The sequence below is a fragment of the Carlito syrichta genome, unplaced genomic scaffold, assembly GCF_000164805.1.
Source record: "Carlito syrichta isolate Samal-C Ts95f unplaced genomic scaffold, Tarsius_syrichta-2.0.1 Scaffold160690, whole genome shotgun sequence".
Lineage (NCBI taxonomy): Eukaryota > Metazoa > Chordata > Mammalia > Primates > Tarsiidae > Carlito > Carlito syrichta.
Genome location: NW_007104786.1, coordinates 107,253 through 130,885, shown reverse-complemented (window position 1 = coordinate 130,885; position 23,633 = coordinate 107,253). Strand labels below are relative to the sequence as shown.

At 39.8% G+C, this 23,633-nt stretch overlaps 1 pseudogene; it reads right to left on the bottom strand.

Moving 5' to 3' along the window:
• Window positions 1-19,385: 19,385 nt before the first annotated feature.
• Window positions 19,386-20,002, bottom strand: LOC103252468 (annotated as a pseudogene).
• Between the last annotated feature and the right edge of the window lie 3,631 nt (window positions 20,003-23,633).

Genomic DNA, 23,633 nt, shown 5'->3' with positions numbered 1-23,633 from the left:
AAGTTTGTTGTTGTGCTGTATTCTCTGTTGATTCTGTGCTCTGCTATTCTCTTGGGAAGTGTGTAGTCACTCTTTTTTCTTTTTCATTTGTGCTTAATACTTTTTTAAGTCTCCTATAGAGCTGGTCTGGAAGCTGCATATTCTCTTAGGGATTGAATGTCTGGGAAGGATTTTAATTCTTCATCACTGATGAAGTTGAGCTTGGCTGGATAGGAAATTATTGGTGGAAGTTGATTATCTTTGAGGACTTGGAATATTGGGTTCCAGTCCCTCTTTGCTTGTAGTGCTTCTGCTGATAGGTCTGCTGCTATTCTGATTGGTTTTCCCTGGTAAGTAGTCTGACCTTTCTTTCTTGCTGCATTTGGGATTTTTTCTTTTGTGCCTACTTTGTGTAGTTGAATTACTATGTGTCTAGGGGTTGATCTTCTCATTTGATGTCTTGCGGGGGTTCCTTGTGTTGCTTGTGCTTGGCTGGTCACGTCTCTGGTGAGATGGGGAAAATTTTCATGGACTACCTCTTGGAATACTTGCTCCAAGATGTTTTCCATTTCCCTTTCTTCCTCTGGGATACCAATCTGGCATAGTTTCGACCCCTTGATATAATCATACGTCTCTTATAGGCTTTCTTTTGTGTGTGCGAGTTTTCTTTCTGTGATTTTTAAAGATTGGGTTAATTCCATGTTTTGTTCTTCAAGTCCTGAGACTCTTTATTTGGCTAGATTAGTTCTGCTTTCCATGCTTGTCATCTTGTTAGTTATTTCCTGGATGAAATTTTTTATGACCAAAATCTCTGTTACAAGTTCTTTTAGTGTTTCATCTTGCTTGTCTCTTTCCATCCATTCCCTCATCCCTGTCATATTCTTGGGCCAGTTGCTGGTGACTTCCATTGTTTGGGCTCCAAGGTCTGATTTTTGAGGGTTTTCTCTTTGTCACACATGAAATTGCCTGTAGTCTTCCATTGATTTTTCCTAATTTGTGACAGATCTCTTGTTTTTCTCTTTAGTTCTGTTATTTAGTGTCAGTGGGAAAGGCTTTCCTTTATGATGTTTGCTCAGCTCTGTATTTTTCCCTTATCTGGGCTCTGGATTTGTTCTATTTTGAAACATGACTCTGGGTGGGAAGGTTTGCTGTCTCTTGTAGTTTTGAATGTTGAATAAGGAAGGAGATGGGGAGCTAGGATCCAGAAACGACTTGCAAATTACAGTGTTGACTGATTGTGGTATGTGTTCCCTGAGACCCACTCCCCCTGAGACAGGAGATAACTAGAGAAGGGCTAAGCAGACTGACAGGAAGGTCCTCTGGTAATGATGCAGTGAACTCCCAGTATGCCTCTCAAGCTTAGCATTGGTAAACAAGCTCCCTGTGAGTCTCTCAAGCTAGAGCTTAAGTACTCACTGCTAGGATCGAAAAGTGACCAATCTGTTCAGCATTAGGCCCCTACCTCCTGCCAATTGGTCCTTAGTACTGACCAATCAGAACAGCTAAGTGTGAACCAATCAGCTCACAGATAGTGCTAGCCAATTGACTTGGACTTAGGGTTATATAAACACCAGGTTTTGGTCCCGGGTTGGCAACCTCTTTGGGTCCCCTCCCACTGTGTTAGCTTTTCTGTCTTCTCAATAAATCCTGCTTTCTCACTTTCTGTCTGAACCATTGAACTGACACTTTCAAAACCCAGTCTTACCTGAAAAATCTGTACCACCACCACCACTCTATATGATGATGCAATGGATATTTGTGTGTACTCCCTGAGTCCAAGATACAGTGACAGCACAGAGATAAAGAAAATGAAATAAGATGGACAAGAATCATTTTTAAAAAGAAAAAAATACAGAACAATGAAAGCAGAAGCCAAAGCAAAAAACACAGAACACACACACACACATACAAACACCCCCAAACCAACTGGAATAACAACAAAGTGAAACAAAACAAACAGCAACAACAAAAAACCCAGGAAAACTAAACACACACATACATGCCTAGCATAAAATGAATGGAGAAGCAAAAGAAAAAGACTGGAAAAAAAAATCAAAGGAATTCAGATTGAACCTTTACACATATATTGACACACACTTTAAACTAAAAAAATTAAAAACAAGAGAGATACAAAAGTGCAAAAACAGACCAACAAAACAAAAAAACTGAACTATGAACACTCAATCATTCACAAACACACATAAACAGAAAACAAAAAACAAAAGAAGAAAAAGAACAGAAAAGGGGGGGGAATGCAGATAAAACCCTCACATACACATTCATGTACAAAGGAAAAATATTTTTTAAAATAGATGAACTAACAAACAAACAGGCAAAAATTTTTTTAAATTAAAAATTAAGCTGGGCTCGGTGGCTCAGCCTGTAATCTCGTGCCTTTGGGAGGCCGAGGTGAGTGGATTGCCTGAGTCTGCGGGTTCGAGACTCGCCTGGGCAGCGAGACCTCATCTCTACAATAAGTCAAAAAATCAGCCAGGCGTGGTAGCGCATGCCTGTAATTCCAGCTACTTGGAAGGCTGAGGTGGAAGGATCACCAGAGCCCAGCAGTTCGAGGCTGCAGTGGCTGGGAGTGGCCACTGCACTCCAGTCTGGGTGACATAGTGAGACTCCAATTCAAAAAAAAAAAATTAAAATAATAATAATAAAAATTAAAATTACAAAAACCCTGCCCCCTTGAGGCAGCCTTATAATTGTTCCTCTCATCTCCTCTGCTATCTCCTGCAGAGCTTCCATCTCTTTGACTCTCTCCCCAGTGTCCAGAGCAGGGAAGGAGGAAGGTCAGTGGGAGTGAGTGGGGCTGAAGTCCTCCCCTCCCACTCTCGTATGGTCAGAGAAATCCCCTCTGGTGGGGAGGTGCAGAATTGTCTCTTCCCCAGGTATGTACTCACAGGGGGGTTCCCCAGCCAGGCCTATCCTGGAATGGAGTTCCCCTATTGTGACTGACATCCAGGCTCTGCCTGAGTTTGTCCCTCTCAGTCATGCCCCAGCAGTGTGGGTCTGATGTTCAGAGGATTGCTGAGGACTGGGGAGCAGGAAGTTTGGGTCAGCCCCAGACTTACCACTGATCTCTTTGGAGTTCTTCATTGTCCTTTTCTGGCCATCCTTTGTCCCATGGCTGGATCAGGGTAGGTGGTGGGGTTCCTGGGACTCAACACTTGTTAGGTCCCACCAAAGTTTGTGCTTCCAGGATATTCCCTCTGAGATGGGGTCTGTTGCTTCACAGTGAGCAAGTTGGAGCACTTTCCTGCCCTGCCTTCAAGATGGTGGTGGGGTGCCCCTCTCATCCTCTCCAGTGGAACTCTGCCTTTGGGCTCCCTACGCAGTCCCTGATTCCAGTGTCCAGCCAGGCACTGAAGTGGTGAGGCAAAGCCTGGAGCCTAGAGTATCTCCCCACCACTTCTTTGAAGGAAAACTTTTGTCAATTAAAAAAATGGTGGTCAGCTCCTGCAACCTGGGAAGCACCACAGACCAAGCAGAGAAGCTGCAGCACCAGCTGCTGCACCAGGAGGGCCCTGGCCATTTGCACACGAGCCCTCACTTAGTCAATGTCTCCCAGCATTTTCTTCCCAGGAAGGGTTTTGTATATATATTTTTAAATGGTGCTTGACTTCTGCATCCTGGGAATCACTAGGGTCCAAGCCAAGCAGCTGGGCCCCCAGCCACTGCACAAGGAGAGCACTGGCCGCTAGCTCCCTAGCCCTTACTCATATGCTCAATCACTTACCAGCATGCACACAAAAATTTTCACTCACTTGCACTGGGACTCACATAGTCTGACTGGTTCGACTGCCATCTTCCTGACAATCTGAAAGAACTAGTAACAGAGATTTTGACTATAAAAAGTCATCCAGGAAATAAATAACAAGATAACAAGCATGGAAAGCAGATTTAATCAGACAGAAGAAAGAACCTCAGAACTTGAAGACCAAAATATGGAATTAACCCAATCTGTAAAAACCATAGAAAGAACTCAGTAAGAACAGCCTCCAAGAGCTGTGCAATTTTATCAAGAGGCCAAACCTGTGCCTGATTGGTATCCCAGAAGAAGAAAATGAATTGAACACCTTAGAGCAAGTATTCCAGGAGGTTATCCAAGAAAACTTTCCTCTTCTCACCAGAGATGTGACCGTTGGAGCACAGATACATAGAACCCCCTCAAATGAGAATACCTAGACACATAGTAATTCACCTACAAAAAGTAGTAGATTCGAGTAAAAATCCTAAAGGCAGGAAGAGAAAAAGTTCAGACTATCTACCAGGGAAAATAAGTCAGGATAGCAGGAGACCTATCAGCAGAAACACTACAAGTTAGAAGGGACTGAAGACCAATATTCAATGTTCTCAAAGATAAACTATTTCAACCCAAAATTTCCTACCCAGTCTAGCTCAGTTTCATCAGCAATGAAGAATTAAAGTCCTTTCCAGATATCTAATCCTTAAGAGATTATGCAGTTTTTAGACCAGCTCTACACGATGTACTTAAAAAGGTACTGAAGACAGAAGAAAAAAAAAAGAAATATCACACATTTCCCAAGAAATAGCAGAACATATAATCAACAGAGAATACATCGTGACTGCAAACGTGAAAACACACACATGCATCAATCCAAAAGCTAACAGAAAACAAACAAACAATAAACTTTATAAGAACCTAATGACAGGGATAAGCAATCACATTTCAATAATCAGCTTGAATGTGAATGGACTAAATTCACCACTAAAAAAACACAGAATGGCAAACTGGATAAGAAAACCATGACCCCGCTTTGGGAGGCTGAGGTGAGTGGATTGCCTGAGCCCGTGGGTTTGAGACCCGCCTGGGCAACTTGGCAAGACCTCATCTCTACAATACATCAAAAAAATTAGCCGGGTGTGGTAGTGTGTGTCTGTAATTCCAGCTACTTGGAAGGCTGAGGTGGAAGGATCGCCGGAGCTCAGCAGGTCGAGGCTGCAGTGGCCGGGAGTGACCACTGCACTCCAGTCTGGGTGACAGAGTGAGACTCCAACTCAAACAAAAAAGAAAAGAAAACTATGACCCAGTTATTTCTTGCATCCAGGAAACTCAACTCACCACAAGGGACACACACAGTCTCAAAGTTAAAGGATAAAAAACGAGTTTCCAGGTGAATGAATCACAAAAGACAGGAGTCATGATCTTAATATCAGACAAAACAAACTTTAGGTTATCAAAAATTTAAAAAGATACAGAAGGACACTACATAATGATAAATGGTTCAAGCTATCAACAAGAAATATCCATCCTAAACATATATGCACCCAATACAGAAGCACCAGCATTTACAAAACAACTGCTAAGTAAACTGAAAAAAGATATTGACTCTAACACTATTATAGCTGGGGATTAAATACCCCAATAACAACACTAGATAGATCATTGAGGCAAAAAATCAGCAAGGAGATCCAGAACCTCAACTTGACAGTCAATCAAATGTACTTAATAGATACCTACCAACACTCCACCCAACAACCACAGAATATATACTCTACTCATCACCACATGGAACATACTTCAAGATTGATCACCTCCTCAGCCATAAATTAAGCATAAGCATATTTCATAAGGTTGGAATGCTGTCATGCAACTTCTCAGACCACAGTGCAATGAAAATAAATATCAACAACAACAAAATTCCCCCAAAACCCACAAAGACATAGACACTAAACAGCATGATGCTTAACGACTACTGGGTCCACACAGAAATCAAAATAGAAATTAAAAGGTACTTGGAACAAATGAAAATGAAGAAATATTCTACCAAAACTTCTGGGATGCCATGAAATAATTTCTAAGAGGGAAATTAATATCTCTATGAATATACATCAAGAAAATGGAAAGATCACAAGTTAAGCACCCAACAAATCACCTAAGGGATCTGGAAAGACAAGACCACCAAAACCCTTTAGCAGAAGAATCCAGATCACCAAAGTAAAAGCCCAAATATGGTATACAGAAGAAAAAAAATTATAGAAAAAATCAGTAAAACAAAAATCTGGTTCTTTGAAAGAATAAACAAGATTGATGCATTCCTAGCCAAAATGATCAAGAAAAAGAGAGAAAATGCCCAAATAAACACAATCAGAAATGCAATAGATCAAATCACAACTGACCCTGAAGAAATACAAAAGATTATCAGAGACTACTATGCACACCTATATGGAAACAAACATGATAACCTAAATGAAATGGAGGACTTTCTGATATCACACAACCTCCCAAGGTTGAAACAAGGTTGAGACACTAAGTAGACCAATAACAACCCAGGAAATTGACTCTATCATTAGAAAACTACCTACAAAAATAAAGTTCTGGACCAGACATCTTCCCAGAGGAATTCTATAAAATGTACAAGGAAGAGCTGAGACCAATCCTACTGAAAGTATTCCAGGCAACTGAGAAAGATGGAATTCTCCCCAAATCATTTTACAAAGCTAACATCATACCAATACCCAAATCAGATAAAGATCCAACAAAAAAAGAGAACTACAGGCCAATATTTCTAATGAACATAGATGCAAAAATTCTCAACAAGTTTCTAGCAAGGCCAGGTGTGGTGGCTCAAGCCTGTAATCCAAGCACTTTGGGAAACCGAGGTGAGATTGCCTGAGCCCATGGGTTCAAGACCATCCTGGGCAACCACAATAAATGGAAACATTAGCCAGGTGTGATAAAGTGGGCCTGTAGTTCTGACTACTTGGATGGCTGAGGCGGAAGGATTGCCTGAGCCCAGCAGGTAGATGCTGGAGTGGCCATGAGTGTAGTGTGTTACTGCACTCTAATCTTTGTGACAGAATGAGACTCCAATTAAAAAAAAAGGTTCAGCAAATCGGATCCAACAACACATCTCAAAAATCATCCACCACTGACTGGGCTTGGTGGCTCATGCCTATAATCCCAGTACTTGGGGAAGGCTGAGGTGAGAGGGTTGCCTGAGCCCATGGGTTTGAGACCAACCTGGGCAACTTGGGTGAGACTTCATCTCTACAGTAAATCAAAAAATTACCTGGGCATGATGGTGTGTGTCTGTAATTCCAGCTACTTGGAAGACTGAGGCAGAAAGATCACTTGAACCCAACAGGTAAAGGCTGCAGTGGCTGTGAGTGTGCCACAGTACTCCAGCCTGAGCAACAGAGCAAGATTTCAACTAAAAAAAAAGAAAGAAGAAATTGGCCAGGTTTGGTGACTCAACCTGTAATTCCAGCACTTTGGGAGGCCAAAGCGAGTGGATTGCCTGAGCCTGTGGGTTTGAGACCAGTCTGAGAAACTTGGTGAGACTTTGTCTTGACAATAAAATAAAAAATTAGCTGCGTGTGGTAGCACATGCTTGGAGTTCTGGCTACATAGAAGACTGAGGCAGAAGGATCTCCTGAGCCTAGCAGGTCAACAATGGGGTGGCCGTGAGCATGCCATGGCACTCCAATCTGGGTGACAGAGTGAGACTCTAACTCAATAGATAAATAAATAAATAAATAAATAAATAAATAAATAAATAAATATTCCACCATGATCAAATAGGCTTCATCCCCAGGATGCAGAGCTGGTTCAACATCTGCAAGACCATAATTGTAGTCAAATACATCAACATATAAAAACAAGAAACACATGATTATATCATTAGGTGCAGATAAAGCTTTTGATAAATTCTAGCATGATTTCTTGATGAAAACTGTCAAACAACTAGACATAGAAGGAAGGTACCCCAAAATAGTAAGTGCCGTCTATGATAAACCCACAGCCAGAGTATTGTGAAATGGATAGAAACAGAAAACATTTTCCCTGAAAACCAGAACAAGACAAGACTGCACACTCTCACCTTTCTTGATCAATATTTTGTTGGAAGTCCTAGCTACAGCAATTATACAAGAGAAGAAAATCAGGGGTATCCAAATAGGAAAAAGAAGACATCACGTTAACTCTCTTTGCTGATGATATAATCCTATACCTCAAAAACCCAAGAGAATCTGTCAAAACCTGCTTTCAACAATAAAGGACCTCAGGGTACAAAATAAATGTGCAAAAGACAGTTGCATTCTTATACACCTACAAAAAACAGGCAGAGAACCAAATAAAAAGCACAGTCCTATTTATAACAGCCACAAAAAATAATGAAATACCTTGACATCTTCCTAACTAGAGAAGTGAACAACCTTTACAATGAAAACTACAAAACACTGCTCAAAGAAGACACAAACAAATGGAAAGATATTCCATGCTCACGGATAGGAAGAATCCACATTTTTAAGACGTTCATCCTACTAAAGGTAATATACAAATTCAACACAATACCCATTAAATTCATCACCCAACATCATTCTTCTCAGACCTGGAAATGACAATACAGAAACTCATACAGAAACATAAATGACCATGGACAGTCAAAACAGCAAAAGAACAAAGTGGGAGGTATCACACTTTCAGACTTTACTGTAAGGCTACAATTTTCAAAACAGCCTGGTATTGGTATGAGAACAGGCATATGGAACAATGGAACAGGATTGAGATCCCAGAAACAAAACTTCAATTTCTCAACCAACTCATCTTCGACAAAGCCTCCACCAACAACCACTGGGGATAGGAGAACCTGTTCAGTGAATGGTGCTGGGAAAACTGGCTGACAACATACAGAAGATTGAAACAGGACCTCCACATATCACCATACACAAAAATCAATCCTATTGATCAAAGACCTAAACGTAAAACCTCAAACTATTAGAACATTAGAAAATGCATGATACACTCTTATGGAAATTGGAACTGGCAACAAATTCCTGATCAAAACCCCAAGTCGCCATGCCATAAGAGATAAGATAAAGAAGTGGGATTTCATCAAATGAAAAAATTCTGCAAAGCAAAAGAAACCATCAAGTGTGTGGAGAGACAGCCTGCAGATTGGGAACAAATATCTGCCAACTCATATCTGACAAAGGGCTAACATCCAAGATCTACAAGGAACTCAAAAGTGCAGAAAGTAAATAAACAAACAGTCCCATTAAACGTGAGCAAAAGACATAAATAGACACTTCTCAAAAGAAGATATATGGGCAGCCAACAGACACATGAAAAAGTACTCAGTCTCACCAATCATCAGAGAAAGGAAAATCAAAACAACATTGAAATACCACCTAATCCCAGTAAGAATGGTCATCACTAATAAAACAAACAGCAACAGATGTTCGTGAGGATGCAGAGAAAAAAGGAACACTTCACTGCTGGTGGGAATTCAAACTAGTGCAACCTCTTTGGAAAACAGTATGGTGATTTCTAAAAGAACTAAACATTGACCTTCCATATGACCTAGCAATCCTACTGGGTACTGTATTCCTTGATTAAACCTTCCCAATTCTTGGTTTGGTAAAAATCCTTGATCAAACATTTGAGAAGTGACCAGAGGGCTGGGGCTGTAAAGCAACACCCCCATAGTTTGGAGACTATCTCGTCCCCAGAGATTGAGCAGTAAAAAGGGAAGTACAGCCGGGCTCGGTGGCTCAGCCTGTAATCCCACGCCTTTGGGAGGCTGAGGTGAGTGGATTGCCTGAGCCCGTGGGTTCGAGACCTGCCTGGGCAGGCGAGACCTCATCTCTACAATAAATCAAAAAATCAGCCGGGCGTGGTAGCACGCGCCTGTAGTTCCAGCTACATGGAAGGCTGAGGCGGAAGGATCACCAGAGCCCAGCAGGTCGAGGCTGCAGTGGCCGGGAGTGGCCACTGCACTCCAGTCTGGGCGACAGAGTGAGACTCCAACTCAAAAGAAAAAAAAAAAGGAAGTACATAAGGCTGAAAGACTCCATCATGACCTTCATCATCTGTCTACCTAAGTAATTGACTACTCTGTAATGGAGATTTGAACTGTCCAATACCTTGCAAAGGTGTCGTAGTCTCCTGAAGAGCCAAGAAATTGGCCAGTGAACTTAACTAATGACAGAGACATCGATCCCAGTATCTAATAAACCCCGGAAGGTCTTGCCTTCTATATGCACGTAATACTCAGATCACTTTCCCCAATGGCCTGCACCCATGATCAGAAGAACCAAAAGCATTACTCCCTCGTTTTTGTGAGGAGACAATACGTCCCATTTTTCTTAACAGGAGTAACAAATTTGCATGCCTGCAGTAAGAATAATAATATTCCAAGGAGCATTTCCCATATCTTTCAATTCACCAGTGTAGTCAGAGTCTATGACTCTGGGGAGAAAGGGAAAGTCTGCTGCATCCCAGTAACAGTCCCACCGTGTCATCAGGGAGTGGACCATACACACCCATGGGAATGACTTGTGGATCCATCTTTGGGGTTAATATGAGGTGGGAGAAGGAACTGTGGTCCAGTCCAGCACTCCCTGGGGTGACGTGGTAGAGATTGCTGACCTGTTGGGTAGATGACCCCTGAGGAGACGAGCTGGGCATGGGCTGTGGAGGGTAGATGGATATAGCCCAAACTGTTTGAGGGGCCTGGGGCTGGCCCCTCCAGAATTTTTGCAACAGGGGATTTCCATTTGCATCCATCTTGGAGCAGCATTCATTAGTCCAGTGAATTCCCCACTTGCATCATGGGCACACAGATGTAGGACAGCCCCTTCTAGGGGACGGTCCTGAATTGGGATTATGAGCGGGGCATTCCCTGCTGAAATGACCCATTTGTCCACAATTGAAGCAAGCACCTTGAGTTCCTCATTGCCAGATTTCATCCCATTAAAAATTTTATGGGGAGGAGTACCTTGCAAAGCTGCAGCCATGGCCATCCCCTGCATATAGGCAGGACCAATGTCAGCACACAAGTGAATATAATCTGACAGGTCCCCTCTCTATGATAGGGATGAATGGCCGTCTGGCAGGCAGAATTGGCATTTTCATAGGCCAGTTGTTTTACCAAGAGTTCTTGCTTCTCCATCTACCACCAATCGACCCACAGCCTGCAACAGTCTAGATACAAAATCTTGGTAAGGCTCATCAGGTCTCTGACATACTTTTGAAAGCTGTTCTGTGTTAACTCCAGTTGATGGTAGTAGGCACCATGCTCCTGATGCTGCTCCACTGATCTGACCATACGCAGCTCAGGGATGTAGGATCTGCACCTCTTGGGAGGAGTATACTCCTTAGCCCAAAAGCATGTCCAAATTAACCATATCCAGATCACCTCCTCTATTTCTCTCAACTTGTTCTTTGCATCTATCCCAGAAATCTGTCTTCCATAACAGATATTCCTCGCCTGGCAAACATGCTTGTGCAACTACATGCCAATCAGAGGGAGTTGAGGCTTCTTGTGAAATGGTTTCCAGCATGGCTAATGTGAATGGTGCTGTAGCTCCATATTGTGCCACAGCAGTCTTAAGGTCATTCAGGGACTTAAGAAACAAAGTCTGATACTCTCGGATCTCCCTTCCCTGGTCATCAAAACCTGTAGTATTTACTGGATAGGTGTGAAATCCTTCCAAATCATCTCCCTGCAATAAGTCAGACTGAACAGCCCTCTGCAGAGGAGAAAGACGCATCAGATGCTTCTTAACATTGGATGGCTGAGTTTGGATGGGAGCCAAAAAAGGAAAAGGCCCAGATCCACAATTCATGAGCAAGGTTCTGGTCAGCACCAATTGAGGAGCCTCTGAGACCCAAGGGGGACCTTGCCACCTCTGGAAGAAATCTCCTCCTTAGAAATTGAGGAATAATACACCAGTATTGAAGGCATTTCCTCTGAATTCAAAGTGTGACACAAAGGATCCTCTTTTGAAACTGAGTACTTTTTAGCTAAAACAGTAAGAAAATCCATAAGCTGAGCAAAAATATCAGAAGATAAAGAAGGAGTGGAGGGCTTAGCCTCTTTCATAGTCAGGCTAGGAGGCTCAGATAACTTGGTCACAGAGGCTCAGGAGGGCCACAAATATCTTATTGTGATACCAAGCAGCAGCCTCATCCAGCTCCTATTGAAAATCTTTAGGAAGGTCTCCCTCCTGATCATCATGGGCACCTAAAGCAGGAGCTGAGGGGGAATGCTGTAATGACAGAAGAATCTGCTCTGCTCTATGAAGTTCAGGAGAGGGGTCTAAGCAATCCTGTACTAGATTCTACAAACAAAAAGTATCTAGCAGCACGACTTCAGGACTGTGCGCTTGATCATGATTCTTCAAATGATTACCCACTTTTTCCCAAGTAGTCAAGTTAACCGTCCTGGCCGCAGGAAACCAGGGACATACTTCCTCTACAAACTGTAAAAATCTAACTGCCCATCTGTAACCTTAGTTCCTCTAGCTTTCAACATAGATTTTAACATCTGCACAAAGAGAGTGCATTCCTTAGAATGTAAATATCCCATTTTTACTCCCAATGATCAAGACTATGCCCTCAATACTTACTCAATGAATCCCAATGCTGCACAAGAAAAGCCGGCCTCTGTGAGGGTTCCTCTCCAACCAGTGCCATCCCCAGTACTCAGGTCCCCGTTCAGGCACCACTCATGGAGGTCCAGCCTCCAGTGAGCAGGGCCTGAGTTGGGGGGAGGGAATGAGAAAGAAAGACAAGAGACAGTGGGATTGGGAAGTCTCTCTCCTCAATAGGTGAGAGCAAGTTTATTTACTTAGCATGCCTCTTATATAGGGCAAAACCACACAAGGGGCTATTGTAAAAACAAGCAGCATCAGCATCCAAGCTAGGCATCTGGCTAGACGTGATTGAGGCATCCGGGCTAGGTGTGACTGAGGTCATGCCACTCTGCTTTTTCATAAAATAACCAACCAAGGTCAGGGGAGATGAAGGAAGTATAGACTTGGTTCCTTGAACACAAGCCAAGAACACAAGGACCTTGTCAGCTTATGCTCTGGCTTCCTTCAGGAGTATTCATATTCCTGAAATGTTTATAAATATGAATATGGCAAAACATTTAACCAGTCCTCAAAACATACTCCATATGAAAAAAATAATAATATTGAAGGAAATTTACACAGATGTAATATAAGTCTAAAAGTGTTGCATAAATCATCACATCTAAATAGACACAAAGAATCCATAATGGAGAGACACCATTCAAATGTGAGGAATGCAGCAAAGCCTTTAGGTATTACTGATGTCTTTCACAACATTAGAGAATCCATACTGGAGAGAAACCCTATAAATATGAATAATCAGTATACTTACCAGTACTCACATCTTATTCACCATAAGAGAATCCATACTAAAGATAAATCCGACAAATGTAAATTATGTGACAAAGCCTTTAATTGGTACTCAAATTTTATTCAACATCAGAGAATCCATACTGGAGAAGAAGCCTAAAAATGTGAAGAAGAGAATCCATACTAAAGATAAATCCGACAAATGTAAATTATGTGACAAAGCCTTTAATTGGTACTCAAATTTTATTCAACATCAGAGAATCCATACTGGAGAAGAAGCCTAAAAATGTGAAGAATGTGGCAAAGCCTTTTGCTCTCATATTGGACTTACTGGACATATGAGTATCCATACTGAAGTGATACCCTACAAATGTGAAGAATGTGACAAAATCTTTAATTGGTACTCGAGTCTTATTCAACATCAGAGAATCCATACTGGAGAGAAACCCTACAAATGTGAGAAGTGTGACAAAGTTTTTAATCGGAACTCAACTCTTATTCAACATCAGAGAATTCATACCGAAGAGAAACCCCATAAATGTGAAGAATGTGGCAAAGTCTTTCACTGTCATAAAGGATTTGCTGAACATATGACCATCCATACTGGAGAGCAACCATACAAATGTAAAGATTATGACAAACCATTTTGCTCCCATTATAAACTTGCTCAACATATTAAGATCTATACTGGAGAGAACCCATACAAATGTGATGAATGTGGCAAAGCCTTTAGCTCTCATTAAAAACTTGCTTGACATACAAACAACCATACTAGAGGAAAACCCTATGAATGTGAAGAATGTGGCACAAGCTTTCACTGTTACTCCAAGTTTTCTCAACATCAGAAAATTCACACTCAAAAATATCCTATATCTTTAATACTGGAAAATCGTTTATTAAAACATAAGTCATAGAGAACATATGGTGAGAAACTTTACAGATGTAAAGAGTACCATTGCCACCCATCAAATTACCAACAGCATTCTTCTTAGACCTAGAAAAAACAATACAGGAATTCATATGAAAACATAAGCGATCAAGAATAGCCAAAACAATCCTCAGCAAAAACAAAAAACAAAAACAAACAAACAAACAAACAAACAAACAAACAAAAAAAGCAGGAGGTATCACACTCCCAGACTTTAAACTTTATTATAAAGCTACAATAATCAAAACAGCCTAGTATTGGTACAAGAATAAGCATATAGGCCAATGGAACAGAATTGAGATTCCAGAAGCAAAGCCTCAATTTCTCAACCTACTCATCTTCATCAAAACCTCCACTACCCACTACTAGGGAGAGGAGAAACTATTGAGTAAATGGTGCTGGGAAAACTGGCTGACCACATGCAGAAGATTGAAACAGGACCCCTACCTATCCCCATACACAAAAATTAACTCTAAATGGATCACAGACCTAAACTTAAAACCTCAAACGTTAAGAACCTTAGAAAATGCAGGAGACACTCTTATGAAAGTTGGAACTGGCAACCAATTCCTGATCAAAACCTGAAGAGCCAGGTCATAAGAGATAAGATAGACAAGTGGGACCTCATTAAATTGACAAGCTTCTGCAAAGCCAAAGAAACCAAGAGAGCAGGGAGACAGCCAACAGACTGGGAAAAAATATTTGCCAACTCCATGTCTGACAAAGGCCTAACATCAAGGATCTACAAGGAACTCAAAAGTGTTGAAAAGAGAAAAACAAACAGTCCCATTACAAAGTGGGCAAAAGATATGAGTAGATAGTTCTCAAAAGAAGACATACAAGCAACCAACAGATACATGAAAAAATGTTCAGCCTCACTAGTCACCAAGGAGATGCAAATTAAAACTACGCTGAGATAACACCTAACTCTAGTCAGAATGGCCACCACCAATAACTCAAAAAATAACATTTGCTGGAGAGGATGTGGCAAAAAGGGAACACTTTTATACTGTTGGTGGGAGTGTAAACTAGTACAGCCTCTGTGGAAATCAGTGTGGCGATTCCTAAAAGTTCTAAAAATCGACCTTCTATATGACCCCACAATCCCCCTTCTGGGAACACACCTGGAAGATCTCAGGTCTCTCTATGAAAAAGATACCTGCACACTTATGTTTATAGCAGCATTGTTCACAATAGCAAGAACATGGAACCAATCATGCTGCTCATCAAAAGAGGACTGGAGTTTTAAAAAATGTGGTACATATACACAATGGAATATTACACAGTCGTAAAGAGGAACAAAATCATGAAATTTGCAGCAAACTGGATAGAATTAGAGATTATAATACTGAGTGATCTTTCACAGAAACAAAGAGCTGAGTATCACATGGTCTCACTCATAAGTGGTCCTTGAACAACTATTGTATTACTATAAGAAAAGGATTGAAAGTAGTGGGAAACTGCAGGGGTGGCAGTGGGGGAGTGGGGAAGTGGGATTGACAGCAGTCAATAACCGCCTGGGGAAGGGGGCCACACCTCATCAATAAGGGTACCTGCACAATGAATATTTGTATAACTAACCCTGTATTGTACCCTACAATTTTAAGATAAAAATTAAAAGAGGAAAAAAAAAGAGCACCATTGCCTTTATTTATATCACAGATATTTTGAATGTACAAATGTCAAGACTGTCAAATGCCTTTAACTGTAGCTAAAACTTTATTTGACATTAGATAATTTGCATTGCAGAAAACCTCTACAAATTTAATGAATGTGGAATGATGTCTGTTCAAAATATATGCCAACACTAGGGTGTTCATACTGTAAACTTTACATTTGCAATATATGTGGAAACTTAATCCAAAATCAAACTTAAATACATATCAAAAAATAATAAAGACACATCAGAAGATTTATACTACAAAGCAATATGGCACTCACATGTTCCAACAGTATACTAAATAAGTCAAAGTCAAAAAAATTTGATAAATTATTTGTTTATATGTTGAATAGGATCAGATGACTGATTTTTAGGAACATATAGCTCTATTACATGTATATTCTTGTTTTTGCATTAGCAGAATTTGAGGATTTTTTGAAAAGCAAATACCACTGATGTAACTCAACTCTTAACTGAGAGGATTGCCTGAGCCCAGGAGTTCAAGACCAGCCTGAGCAACTTGGCAAGACTTTGTCTCACAAATAAATAAATAAACAAACAAATAAGTAAATATTAGCTAGGTGTGGTGGCACATGCCTGTAGTTCCAGCTACTTGGAAGGCTGAAGCAAAGGAGCTGAGCCCAGCAGGTTGAGACTGGATGGCCTTGAGCATGCCACAAAACAAAACGAAACAGTATTCAAAGAAATAATAGGCAAACTTCATAACACCAAAGAGGAGGAAAACACCTAAACGCAGTGAGGGGCCAGGCATAGTGGCTTATGTCTGTAAACCCAATACTTTGGGAGGCAGAGGTGGAAGGATCTCTTGAGCCCTGGCATTTGAGAGCAGCCTGGGCAACATACCGATACCTGGTCTCTACAAAAGATAACAAAAGTTAGCTGGGTGTGGTGATGCCTGTGGTTTCCAGCTACTCAGAAGGCATAGGCAGAGGATTTTCTGAGCTCATAGGTTCAGGCTGCAGTGGGTCATAATCGTGCCAGTGCACTTCAGCAAGACCCTAACTCAATATGTATATATAAATTTAAAATACAAAACAAAACAAAATCTAAAAGCACTGAGGGTATTTCTAGAATTTGTATTTTCCCAGAAAGCAGAGAAATAAATATTGCTGATAGAAATTATTATTGCTGAGTGTGTTGGCTCACAATTCTAATCCCAGCACTTTGAGAAGCAGAGATGATAGGATGGCCTGAGTCCAGACGTTTGAGACCAGCCTGGACAACTTGGCAAGACCTCATCTATACAAAAAATTTAAAAAATGAACCTTGCATGGTGGCACAGGCCTGTTGTTCCAGGTACTTGGGAGGCTGAGGCAGAAGGATTGCCTGAGCCTAGTGGGCAGACTGCGGTATCCATGAGTGTGCTGCTACATTCCAGTCTGAGCAACAGAGTGAGTCTCCTACTCGAAATAAATAAATAAATAAATAAATAAATAAATAAATAAATAAATAAATAAATATTAAAACTAGAATTGGATACTTAAATAAAATATATTTAAACAATAGGGGTAAATTTAAATCTTTTCCAAACATAAAAATACCTGAGAGATTTGATTATCAATAAGAGCTTCTAAGGAGCACATTTTAAGAGGAAAAAGTCATTCTTCTGTTTGAAGATATTATTAAAGTGAAAGTGTAAAAGACTTGATAAAGAAGTATCAAATTATGATGGCCATTGCACTACAGAAACCATGTTGTTGGCAATATCAAATTTAAAAACATTTATATATAATAAAAGTGTAATTCCACATATTTTATTCAAATATAACAGTAAATTCTGTGCTTACTAAATAATTTAACTAATAGCAGAATAATCTAGTTTTTGGAAAATTATCCATCACTAACTTCTTAAAATGTAATGAGCCTTCTGTTGCATATTGGTTACTCTTTTAACAGAACTGATTTGTGCTAAAGGAATCACAGTGAACAGATATTGACCACAAGACTCTGAACATTCAGAAGGACTCGGTCATCTATCTCTGGGTGAGAAGGATAACCTGCAGGAAGTCAGCACACTGGAAGACAAAGACTCCTGTGCACGTGTGTGAGTCCAGTCTTCAGTGAGACACAGCAAGGTCACATCTTCTCTTTTACCACTGCAACTTTTATTGTATAATGCATTTCCATATATGTCTTAATCTACTTTTAAACTTTGTACTCCCTTGGTTTCTCAGTCTATTTTTAAAGTCACTATCACACTCTTTACTTTACAAGTTCTTATTATATACAACATCATCCTATTTTTTTTCAGACTTTTTATGGATCTTTAAATCAAATACTTTTGTTTTCAAGAACATTATTATCTCCAGAACACAAACAGATGGCATCCATATCAGTGTCAAACAATTAATAAACTGATTAGAGGATTATTGACTTAATGATACTGTTGAATCTTCTTCCCAAACATGTAGTGTAATTATCTTTCATTTGCATGATTTTTCATGTGTTTCAGAAATATTTTACACATATTCCTTACTGAGTTTAAGTATATAAATTTTTGTAGAAGCATCACAATATCTTTTGATCTATGACATGATCATATGACTTTCTTATTGATTCTATTAATGTGACTAATTGTATTAATGGATTCCCAAATGCTTAATCTCATTTGTATTCCTGACATAAATAGTGCTCGATCATGATGCAATGTTTCAGCATGCTGACACAATGTTTTTAATAATTTTTACATTTATAGTCAAATAAAATTTTTCTACAAAGAAAATACATGAAATCTTAAGTATGAAATATAAATTGCATGTTGAGATTATCATCACCAAGGGAAACCGGGTTTCAGTGGTTTTCTAATAACAAATTTCTCTACAAAATCTGCTGAGCAGGGTCCAGGTATTTCACTTCTCTGGAGAGAATTTATGGCTAATTCTCTAAATCACATCCCTAAATGTCAACAGTCCCTGAAAATGACAACAACACATATTTACCAAGTTGGCATGGGCTCTAGGTGAAACAAGAGTGTGGAGAGAACAGGTTCTAACTGACATGTCAATGGGGATTATTCAATAAGATAATTTTTAACACAATAAGATTTTAATGTATTGTTTAACTTGAAGGAAAAAGGATAAAATAAGATCTACTTAGCCTGTGTAGATACTATACTTTTGTCAATGATATGGTATAAAATTTGGGCACCAATACAGACATGTACATTTTTGTACATAGATCACATAGGATAAATTGTATATATTGCCCAGATAAAAGCTCACAGTGAGGTAGAAGGTTTCCCACAAGTTTTTTTTTTTACATTTTCAACATTTATTTTGTGTTTTATTATATCAACAATTAATTACTCAAAAAATGTCAGTCATACACAGTGTTCTTTAATCCAAACAGTGATCTAGTATGTTGGCATTTCCATCAAATACAATCCTAGAAAATGTCAAATTGAACAATAGGATATTGATGCACATTGGTCATTGTTTAGTCTGAATTCTTTAGTATGGTCAGATGAAGTATTTACTATATTTTATTTTGATTATTTGGATACTCTTTATTTTTACTTTGGGCAACATCTCTGTCTTCTTCTCTGACATTCATTATCACTGACAAAAATAAATCCTCCTTCTTTGCCATATTTAATTGTCAGAATGTTTAAAATGAGACCAAACCCTCATGGTGACATCGGACTGAGTCATTCTATTGCCATTAGAATGGCTTGATGGCATTTTCATTGATCCTCTTGTTTATGATTATTTGTCTAACCAGAGCTGCTATGTTGGGCCTGATGACTTCAATGGGTTCCTCTGGCCTCCAGAACTTCACAACTTGACCTTCAGGGTTGATCAGATACTTCAGAAAATTCCACATTGGTTCTTTGAAGGGTCAACAAGAAATCTAAATGCAGGTTCTGCATCAAATCCAAGAATATTAATCTTGTGGAAGATGGAGAATGTTACTCCACAGTTTTTTCTTACCAAAGATTCTACTTCCTTACCCAGGCAGGGCTCTGATTCTCCAAACTGCAGGGAAAAGCCAACACACTGAAGTCAGGTGGTCCAAACTGTCTGTGCAGTTCCTTCAGTGCTAAGTAATTTCTATCTGTGAGTTGGCAGCAGCCACATTTACAACTAGGGAAATTTTGCCATTAAAACTTTCCACAGAAATGTTTCTTCCTTAGCATTTAAACTGTTGATTTAAGGTTTTAGGAATTTTAGTTGAAAAAGAAATAGTATTACCATGCATAGAATCATAGACAGAAAAAATGCAAATACCTTTGCTTTGGGCCCCAAGCATTTTAATGGGTAAGCTGTGAGATGCTCCATTTTGAGTGATTCTTCCCCCCTCAAATTTGGATGTGTACAATAATGAACTGGTGTTGTTAAAATGGAGATTCTGATTCAGGAGGTAAAGACTGAGTTTTTGTATTTTGTTTTTGAGCTGGGGTCTCACTCTGTCACCCATGTTGAAGTGCAGTGGCACAATCACAGCCTGCAACCTTGAAATCCAGGGCTGAAAGGATTTGCCCTCAGTCTCCTGATCAGCTGGGAATACTGAAACGTACCACACCAGGCTAATTCTTTGATTTTTTTGGGGGGGGGTAGAGATGAGGTCTGACTATATTGCCTAGACTTGTCTCAAAGCTCTTAGGCTCAAGCTATTATCTTGCCCCAGATTTCCAAAGTACTGGGATGACAGGCATGAGCCATCATGATTGACTTGAGACTCTGCATTTTTAGCAAGTTTGTCAATGATGCCAATTCCTGTGGCCCAATGAGAAAATTTTGTCAAACATACACCAAGCCGGACTCGGTGGCTCAGCCTATAATCCTGCGCCTTTGGGAGGCTGAGGTGAGTGGATTGCCTGAACCCGCGGGTTTGAGACCCGCCTGAGCAGCGAGACCTCATCTCTACAATAAATCAAAAAATCAACCGGGCGTGGTAGCACATGCCTGTAATTCCAGCTACTCGGAAGGCTGAGGTGGAAGGATCACCGGAGCCCAGCAGGTTGAGGCTGCGGTGGCCGGGAGCGGCCACTGCACTCCAGTCTGGGCGACAGAGTGAGACTCCAACTCAAAAAAAAAAAAAAATACATACACCAAGACTTGGTTTTCTTTGTGAAAAGCAAACAAAGATGAGCAAACAATACATAAAGAGAATACAAGAAGAAAGGAGACATTCCAGATTAAATGTGACGATCTTTGGTAAATCTCCCCAAGGTATATAACAAGGAAAAAATAATTAACATTATAGTGAAAAAATGTCAGATGGCACCTTAATCAAGTGAATAAAATTAATATCAACTATAATAGGACAAATTGGTATCAGGTGCCAAGTCACATGAAAAGCACATCAGTGCTGTGATATTACTGGCCAACAAAAATAGTCAATTATAATCTGAATCTAATAATGAAAAAAATATGTGTTTTATGCAGTCTTCCAGCTATAGGTATCTTCCATGTTTTGTAATCTCCAATAGTGTATTTAAATTGTCTTTTTGTAGCATCCTAGAAAGCAAGTCTCTTCTAATTATTCTTTATTCAGACCTTCCTAAATTATTCTGGGCAGTAACTGCCATCCTTTTTAAATGCACATTTTGTTAACCATGTTCTGCATGGAGTTGATGGAGCATTCAGATGGAATCTTAATAGTACATGTTCCTGTCCTTCACTAGTATCTCAGGTCCTACCCCATCTCCAATAGCAATATTAGGTGTCCATGCCTTCCCATGTTCCACAGCCACAAGGGAAAAATTTTAATACTGCAAGTCATAAATTTATGGTGACAACTGTTCATGACAGCTAAGAAGATGAAGAGAACAGAGTGAAGGCTCTGGCATATAGGAAGGAGGGTTTTTCAGAGCCCTTAAATTTCACAGAAAGAACAAAAAGTAGTTAAAAGACACTTATTTAGGCAGCACCATCACAACCAGAGAAGTTAATGTTTGCAAATTCTAAAAACATAACATTTCAGTAGGAAAGTGGACACAGTCCCTGACCTGGGACACATTTACCTCAGAACCAGTTATTTCTTCTTCTTCTTCTTCTGCCTTCTCTGTGATTTCTTACCAGGTGAGATTATCTGAATAAGTCACACCTACATGCTGAGAACATGCCTTTTTTAAAAAGCTAGTTATGTTTTGAGTTAAAGTCTCACTCTGTCACCCAGGCAGGAGTGCAGTAGCACCATCATGGCTCACCCAGCCTTGACCTCCTGGGCTCAGGCTATCCTCACATCTCAGCCTCCCATGTAGCTGGAACTATAAGTTCACGCTACCACTTCCAGCTAATTTTTTTGATTTTTTGTAGTGACAAGGTCTTGCTATATTGTCCAGGTTGACTCAAACTCCTGGGCTCAAGCAATCCTCCTGCCTCAGCCTCCCAAAATGCTAGAATTGCTGGCATGAACCACAGTACCTAGCTAGACTATGCCTTTAAAGACATGACCACAATCCTTCACTTGCTACCACCACACCTACAGACAGTAAGACCCAGAAGTGTAGAAAATTCCACTTTTCTCTGTCTTTTGTCACAGGAGAGATATTCAGGAACAGTGAGTTCCTACATGGAGATTAAAGTGAATTTCTTCTTTCCTGCCCTCAAGTGACCTTTCTTGCCGGAAAACAGTGATTTCTGCTACAGCAATGAAAATATGGCCTCAGTGACCTGCCTGACCAAACTCAAGCATAGCAGACCAAGTAACCTCCCTTCCAAACTCAACTCTTCATGAACATATCTGTGAACCCTCGTGCTTTACTCTGACTCTACCTTAGAATCACATGGGGGCAATTAATTAATACATCATGCATGCTTCCATCCAGATCAATAGATAGATTCTTTGAGGAGGGCACAGATGATGGTATATTTTTAAACTGGCCATGTGATCCTAATTAAAAGCTTGGGGTTGAGAAGCATTTAGCTAAGCATCACCTCTCAAACTTCAATTTGCCACCATTACCCAGAGTGATCAGCCAGCCACACTGTGTCAGATTCCAAAAATACCTTTCAACACAGAAGGGACAGTGTATTGTTTCTATTGTTTCTACATGAACAGGCACTTACTCTAGATGTGCATTGGCCTTCTCTGAATGCAATGCTTCTGCCAAAACTGCCATCTGGGAAGACTGAATGCCTTATTCAAAATTATGTTATTCCAGATAGCACTGCTTTTGAGCAAAAAACTCAATACAAAGCTGTTGGGAGCCAACATCTGTAACCACACAGCTGAGGCCTATGAAGGCCTATTCAGAAGGTCACCTCTGAGACAAGGATATAACATCAAGTGTGTACATATGAATGTAACCAGTGTATTATAAGATAACAGAATTTTCAATATTAGGAAGTGACAGTCTAAAATAAAATCTTATTATATCCTATGAAAAATGCACAGCAGAATTATTTTATATCTCTTTTTTTTCTAAACTGTTTTTCTTCTTAAGATTTTTAGCTGTTATTTCCTGGTAAACTGATTGATTAGCTTTTGTTCCAGTATGTAGTTTCACTTGGGGTTAAGGTTAAACGTTATAACTGTGATAATAGTTTTATTATGTTGCCTTTGGTCAAGCAGAACGTTCTTGGTTTTTGTACGTGCAGTAACTTTCAGCTTGCTTCAGTCCCCGGCTGTCATCGTGGCAACTGTGCAGTTCATTGTTTTAAGTGGCATGGCAGTTTTGAGACATAGGTAGTTTCCACGTAATAGGCAATCAGATTTAGGTTTTAGGGTTAAAATGTCATTGAATTAAGTTTTATAGAACATAGAGTAAGTTCATAATTTTTATACTTATTAGTACTAATGATAAGGTTTGTAATAGATTATAGTAGGATAATAGTTGCATTAGAATTTTAGACATGGTATTATAAGATAAGTAATTAATAAAGTATAAAAGACAATAGTTTAGATATTTGAAATTTATAGAAGTTGTGATAAAATTTTAGGTTAAGGATAAGTTCATAGGTA